Source organism: Sinocyclocheilus rhinocerous, unplaced genomic scaffold (assembly GCF_001515625.1).
Source record: "Sinocyclocheilus rhinocerous isolate Xijiao unplaced genomic scaffold, SAMN03320098_v1.1 scaffold2599, whole genome shotgun sequence".
Taxonomy (NCBI): domain Eukaryota; kingdom Metazoa; phylum Chordata; class Actinopteri; order Cypriniformes; family Cyprinidae; genus Sinocyclocheilus; species Sinocyclocheilus rhinocerous.
Genome location: NW_015627905.1, coordinates 78,395 through 86,270, shown reverse-complemented (window position 1 = coordinate 86,270; position 7,876 = coordinate 78,395). Strand labels below are relative to the sequence as shown.

At 38.5% G+C, this 7,876-nt stretch overlaps 1 long non-coding RNA gene and 1 pseudogene across 1 annotated transcript; both read right to left on the bottom strand.

The window, feature by feature from the left end:
- Positions 1 to 1,976: 1,976 nt before the first annotated feature.
- Positions 1,977 to 3,678, bottom strand: LOC107737035 (uncharacterized; annotated as a pseudogene).
- A 170-nt stretch (positions 3,679 to 3,848) lies between these two features.
- On the bottom strand, positions 3,849 to 4,318 carry LOC107737036 (uncharacterized). Its single transcript, XR_001639756.1, has 3 exons — positions 4,246 to 4,318; positions 4,102 to 4,155; positions 3,849 to 4,006 (listed from the first exon to the last, which is right to left on the bottom strand). It is a non-coding gene; the product is annotated as an uncharacterized LOC107737036 (long non-coding RNA).
- Between the last annotated feature and the right edge of the window lie 3,558 nt (positions 4,319 to 7,876).

The following is a 7,876-nucleotide window of genomic DNA, read 5'->3' as shown; positions in this document are numbered from 1 at the left end:
TCAACAAGAAGAGATTGACAGAATTGTAATTTTTTGACAAACTAACAGTTGAACTTAATTTCTACAGTGAGATATTACTCTGAACTGCTGCCATACCAGTTTTGCACTATGGGAAATAACAAAAACAACAACCAAAGTGCTAATTGTAATAGAATGGCATCAAAAGAGACACCGGATGTACTGTAACATCACTTACTTTGGGTTTTCCTTTTTAAGCTAATTCCTCGATTTCTTACAAAGTATCTTCAGGAACTTCAGTGGTGCTCTCAATGGGCATCTTCTGAACACCTGCAGAAAACCAGTCATATAATGATCAGGAAACTCAGAAGAAACTCAAACAGAATAAACATTAAAAATATATATATTCTAAAGGAATTAGCCTGTTAAACATTTATTTTTTAAACAGTCATTTATCAGTTTTCGCCAAAACATGTTAATAAGTATCAACCTATTGGTATAACCAGATACCAATACAAAACTGGTGCATCCCTAATTTTAGTAATATTCTGTTAGAAATGCTGGACTAATACAATATAATTTTTGACTTTGATTATATTGAAAAACCACTTAGTTGACACATACCAGCATTACTGGAGTCTCCCGCAGCTCCAGCAAGAGCATCATCATCAGAATCACTTTCTTCAGGATCACTGTCATCAGAATCAGTCATATTGATCTCGTCTTCAATCTGTCATGCCCTAAGAAATCGGCAACCTGATCTAACTCATTGTTTTTCAGGTTTAGGATTTGTGAGAGCGTAGCCACGTGCTTGCGCAGATGAGTGGATCTGAGAAATTCTGGATTTTGAGCTCCACATTCACTTGCATAGACCCTCAGAGAGTCCTGGCCTCTGTAGTGACTCTGGCAGTTTGGCCGAGCAAACAAGAAAGCATTAGTGTCCAGCACTCCACATTCACTTCTCCTGCTGACCAGCAGCGTCAGGGCATCGACTATATCAGGAGAGAGAACAGCAACCTTTCTTCCCCTCTTCCCCTGATCTAAACTCGACTGAAATGGCTGCAGAGTTTCTGCTCAAACTTGCTCAGGCCCATCGCAACATCATCATGGAGAGAAGTGCCATCCCTTTCATTGAAGCCCTTCAGCGGCATTTTAGAGACCTCTCCCGCGCGTCTGCGGTTGAAAACAATGATTCTGGCGAGTGTTGCTTTGGCCAGTTCTGCATAGCTTTGAGGAGATGCCGTCTCTTGTAGTTTCTGAAAAGCCGTATGTGCAGTCTTTTCAAGGAACCGATGAAGGGACTGGACATCCTGAGTGAAGGGAAGTGTTGATGGCTTGTTAAATTTGGCTTCATTCAGTGTGACCAAAGCAGTGTGCGAGATCATCTCAGACCACTTTGAGGAGTAGAGCTTTTTGAAGGTCTCTGTTGATGCGATCAATTCCTTGTCTTCAGACATCAGTGCTCGGCAGTGAATGATTTTGCAAATCTTATTCAACGAATGCCCCAGTTTTAGAGCAAGGCTTGGGCTTTGGTAGCAGTGGCTCTCATCATCATAGCCAGACACCATCTGAACCGCTCGAATGAGTCTAACAGTTGAACTTAATTTCTACAGTGAGATATTAGTCTGAACTGCTGCCATACCAGTTTTGCACTATGGGAAATAACAAAAACAACAACCAAAGTGCTAATTATAATAGAATGGCATCAAAAGAGACACAGGATGTACTGTAACATCACTTACTTTGAGTTTTCCTTTTTAAGCTAATTTCTCGATTTCTTACAAAATCCCGTATGTTCTGTGCACTGCGTCTCACCAAAACAGGATCCTCAGCAGTCTTACACTGCTGGCATTCAGTCATTGTGGCCAGTTTTCCTTTAGTTATATGGCCCTTAAAATGTTTCATTACAGCTGTAATTTCAGCATTTGACCAGGACACTTTCTGCCCTCTCCGTGGGTTTTCAGTTTCTGCCTCACACTCACTCTCACTACACTTCGATGACACTACATCCTACAGTGAACACAAGACATATTTCAGAGATGAGTTTCCTTAAAGCTCCCTGTGAGTGTAAAAGACCCTCTGTGCTACCCATACTAGAATGGACGTACCTTCAATCTCAATGTCATCAAGTGTTGCCTTGAAGATTAGGAAGGCAGCCCTTTTCCATGGCTAACAGTAGCTTTGATATTTTAGCAAGCTGAGTAGTGGCTTCTGGCAGCCTGTAATAGTCGCGGTGGACACGGATGTCATGCCCGAAGAAATCGTCAACCTGTTCTAACTCATTGTTTTTCAGGTTTAGGATTTGTGAGAGCATAGCCACGTGCTTGTGCAGATGAGTGGATCTGAGAAATTCTGGATTTTGAGCTCCACATTCACTTGCATAGACCCTCGGGAGTCCTGGCCTCTGTAGTGACTCTGGCAGTTTGGCCGAGCAAACAAGAACGCATTAGTGTCCAGCACTCCACATTCACTTATCCTGCTGACCAGCAGCGTCAGGGCATCGACCATATCAGGAGAGAGAAGAACAGCAAACTTTCCTCCCCTCTTCCCCCTGATCTCAACTCGACTGAAATGGCTGCAGAGATTCCGCTCAAACTTGCTCAGGCCCATCGCAACATCATCATGGAGAGAAGTGCCATCCCTTTCATTGAAGCCCTTCAGCGGCATTTTAGAGACCTCTCCCTCTGCGGTTGAAAACAATGATTCTGGCGAGTGTTGCTTTGGCCACTTCTGCATAGCTTTGAGGAGATGGCGTTTCTTGTAGTTTCTGAAAAGCCATATGTGCAGTCTTCTCAAGGAACCGATGAAGGGACTGGACATCCTGAGTGAAGGGAAGTGTTGATGGCTTGTTAAATTTGGCTTCATTCAGTGTCACCAAAGCAGTGTGTGAGATCATCTCAGACCACTTTGAGGATTGAGGAGTCCTTGTCTTCAGACGTCTCTGTTGGGCAGTGAATGATTTTGTCTTCAGACATCAGTGCTCGGCAGTGAATGATTTAGAGCATGGTGATTTGGTAGCAGTGGCTCTCATCATCATAGCCAGACACCATCTGAACCACTCGAATGAGTCTATGAAAATTGGCAGGTTTCAGAGGTTCTTCAAGACTGTACACAGAAAACTCTCTACGCAAAGTCACCAACAATATTCCAACTTCACGGAGTTTTTGTCGAATGTACTCAGATTTGTTAGGGTCATGTCCATGTTTGTTAAAGAATGACTGTGCAAGCTGAAGAATACTCAGGTCATTTTTGACAACAGCGGAAATGTCATCCTGCTTCATCACACCTAAGAGTTTCCAAACTCCTCGAGATATGTGCTGACTGAATGAAGACTCTGCCATAGACGCCAGGCCCAAAACTCTCCTCCTCCCTTGGTTTTCACTGTCAGCTTCTGGTTTTGAGGGACATCTTCTCAAATGACGCCACAGATCTCTCCGTACAAACATCCCTTTGCAGTACATGCAATGCACAAACTGCTTTGAATCACACTTTCTTTTTGGTGCCCGTTTTATTTTAAGAGCCCTCTCTCCACACTGTAAAAGGTCGGTGTTATGCTGAAAGTTGCCCTTGTTCCTGAGCTTTTACAGCATTGCTTTATGTTCTTTCACAGACCTGTGAAGAAAAAAAACATCAGTGAATGTGAAATTACAGCAAAAAAGAAAGATCCTAAAACATACATGTGATACTACATTACGAGCTACACTGTCTTTCAATAATCATTTAATGTGTTTTTAGTGGCAGGTGTGTTGAGGCAAGTTGGAGCTAAACTCTGCAGGACACCAGCCCTCCAGGACCGAGTTTGGGCACCCCTGATTTAGACATCGACTAATATTACTGAAAGTGAAAAAATGTAATTAATTAAATACTTTTTGTAACAGCTTTTTTCCCCCTAAGTATATCACAGGCCATGCAGAGATGGACTTCAGAGCATTCACTGTTGCACTGAAATAACAGCTCATCCGAAACATGTGAATACCTCCTTAACTCCTTCAGCAGGGGCACAAAAACTCTGCTCCTCATTTAACACATGCTCTTTGACAGGTGACATCTGAAAACAATGAAAAAAGCAAGGCTCATGTAGAGATGATTTCTAACAACATCGATCTAGCATTTTCTAAAATTATGCAATGCACATTTTAGTACCTTCTCAACACAGTCCTGATCATCCAATCATAACCGGTCCTTCTTCGGAGTCACCTGAAATTAAGGAAACGGAAATAAAAAAATAAATAAACATTCTACTGCAGACAAAGGATTCAGGGATTGTTCAGATTTATAATAAATTACCTTTTCCAGTCCTTCAGATGCCGCACAGATACTTGAGTCCTTTAACACTGGCTGATCACTGACAACTGTCAGCTGAAAACAAGTCAAAAAATTCAAAATAAAATAATTATTATGTTATGAATGAGATACCCAAGCAATAGAAGAGAATTGCCCTTACTATGGAATAAAAAATACAGAGTGTATATTTACATTTAGTCAAAAGTGGCTGTAAATTATCAGCTTCAGTGGCGCAGATGGATAAGAAGAATCAGAATCAGAATCAGAAGAGCTTTATTACCAAGTATGTTTACACACACAAGGAATTTGACTTGACGACAGGAGCTTCCAGTGTAGAAGAAAGTACAAACATAGTGCAGACATACATGATAGTGCAGACAAATGTGAGCCAAAATCATCACAATTAAAAGAACCAAAGACTTAAACTACTTCAGTCTGTGTGCACTGAATTTATTTAATACACGCGTTTCACAATTTGAGTTGAATTACTGAAATAAATGAACTTTTCCACGACATTCTAATTTATTGAGATGCACCTGTATACTGATTTTCTCATCCTCTGAATTATACTTATCAATCCTGTTTTTATCATCATTCAAAAAATGAATAAATTCAGAACAGGATTAGAATAGAATTCTATTTTAAATAAGACAAATATTTTTTTTCTACAACAACAGCAACAGTAGTGTTTACAACAGCAAAACCACCATACCATGTACACTCAATAATAATAATGATAATGATAATATAACAACAATAATAATATCAATAGTATAATTCAGTTTCTAATTCCAGAGTAATTAAGAGGTGCAAAGAAAAAAATCTTTAACTTTTAAACTTAAAATGGTCTTTTCTTTTCTGTTCTGTGATTCTTTTTCAAAACTGCGTCACAGTTTGCTGCTGTATCAATACAGAACCATCCGTTTCGATACACGTATCAGCAAGGAGCACAGCCCTTTTAAAAGCCGTGCTCCATGTACTCTTTTATACTTTGAGCACCTGCCCCTCCAAAGGTCTCTGCACGGCCCTGCTACACATTCAAAACATCATTACTACTCTGAATGTTTTTATGTAAATGTTAAGTGTAAGTGTAATGTTAAGTACTGTACGAGGTCTTTCATGATGCTACATAGCCTATGCTCGGGTGTGAATTTGACAGGTGCTTGATATAAAATAAATGGTGCTTTAGAAAGTCCTTGAATCTGGTGTTGAATAGATGCATCAGTTTTGTATTTCTTCTGTTTGAAGTTGAGAATATTTAATTCAACTTATAAAATTTTGATTAAACTGTTCTATTGTTAATTGGTACAATATTTTTAAATGTTAAATGTAGCCCATTTCATTAAAAATGTGTAGTTTTCTTCAAAAAGAGACAATAAAAGAGAAACAAACTTAAAAAATTGAATTATACAATTGTCAGTTTTGTACAGTATACGTACAGACTTTGTATTTTGTCTTTCAAAATAAAACTTTTAATTTACAATCTTGAGCATGCTTTAACACTTTATTGAAGTTTTTTTTTATTATTGTAATAACCTATATAATAACAGTGTTTCTCTGTACAATTAGAATCAGAAAGCATCTACAAGGAATTTGTTTTGGTGACAGAAGCTTCCAGTACACAGAGACAACACCACACAGACACAGACAATAAAAAATAAAGATATGTGAATAAAATATATATATATATATATATATAAACAAACAAAAATAAACAAAAAAATTGTATGTACACTGTTAGCAATTGATGTAATTTTTACAATAAATTTTACAACGCATTGTATTCATGTTTTTACTGTAAATGCAAATGCATGATGGGACAGTCCTGTAATATTATTGAAACTACACTGTAGAAGCATTATTTTACAGCCAACGCATAGCATTGTGGGATCGCTGCCTTTTGAATTTTCAAATTACGCGCCCAACGGAAGACTATTAAGCATTTTCGTCTCAAGATAAAGACTAAGACTACACTGTTAGCAATTGATGTAATTTTTACAATAAATTTTACAACAACGCATTGTATTCATGTTTTTATTGTAAATGCAAATGCATGATGGGAAATTTAAGGACAGTCCTGTAATATTATTGTAACTACAACGTAGAAGCATTATTTTACAGCCACCGCATAGCATTGTGGGGTCGCTGCTGTTTGAATTTAGAAATTACGCGGCCAACGGTACCAGAAGTATTTAAACATTTTTGAAAGAAGAAACACGTCTCAGGTATGTAACATAAAATCTATTTTATAAGTCTATGGATATATTCATACCGGTGATCTGAGTGAGTGCCGATTGTTTCGTTTGGTATATTTTCAGATTTCTCTTGAACTGACCGCGGTGAAGTTAGTTTCAAATGGCCTCTTCTTACTCCATCCAATTTAAAACTAACTTCACCATGGTTCTGAACGGTCAACACCGAAGGAAAAGACAAACTGAGCGGCAGCAGCTGTAACACACCGCAGGATCAGCCGCACACCGGCTGCTAGCTGGATTATTTCAGACACTGATTTGTTGTTGATTATATCTAAACATCATCTCCTCGGCTCGCCTCTACTTGCTTGGAACCTCGACGGAGGTGATACGGAAAAAGGTAACGTTACTACATGCAAAACCACCACAATGACGACACCTCAAATAACGTTAGCATCATTAATGTTAGCCAATAACGTTAAACTGTAAAAATAAGCATTAGCCCGGTAAGCTTCCTTAGCTCAGGTTATTATTGCGTATTATTGTAACGTTCTTATGACTTCTGTTTTGCAGAGCATGTGTCATGTAAGCTGTCTGTATCTAAAATAAACTGCGTGTGCGCAACTTAAACCAACCAGCATCGTAATTACTTTTTTTTTTCTGAGAGGGTTCTGAGCCCAGGTTCTGTTCAAAGGCTTTCACTGCTCTCTTTGTCTTCGGAGAAGGCGGCAAATTAGTAGTATTAAAATTAGCTAAGTTAGCAAACGGATAAACTTAACCATCCATCTTCCCTGGTTGGCTTCTGTCATTTATCAATTGTACAGCGTATGTAAATACATAAATAATCTTTTGGTGTGTTCTATAACCCTTTCTAACCACCACGTGGTGTGATATTTGTTAGCTAGCCAGCTAGGTTAGCCAGCTGTGTGCCCTTAATCTCTGCATAGGAACAGTGTGGACTCACCTTTTCTCTTTAATCGCTCTTGGTCTCTTTTCTGAAAATGTTTCATTGCAAGTTTAGCATGTGTGGAAGTGTTTTTGAAACATACTAATACAATGTCTATTGACATAAGAGTGAAGTCCAGCCAATCTTTGAGGATATTCTCTCCATTCTACGTAAATAATTGCATTCAATTTTTATATTCCGTCTTTAGGGTTGTCTTTTAAATACTTTACATTTGTTTTGCGAGCGTTTCCTACCTAGAAATAACAATGTAGCTACCATTCTACTATAGATTTCACTTTCTCCTCCAAGTTCAGACTAGCAGCACTTAAAATGTTGAACTAAATTAAAAAATTAATGTAAATGTTTTTGATTCAGGTAGAAAATATCATAGTGGGAGATGAAATACAACATTAGTGTGTCTGGATCATAGGGTTCCAATGATCAAAATATTTATTTCAGATCCCTCTTCAGCCCCATTTCCCCCAGAAAGTCCAGA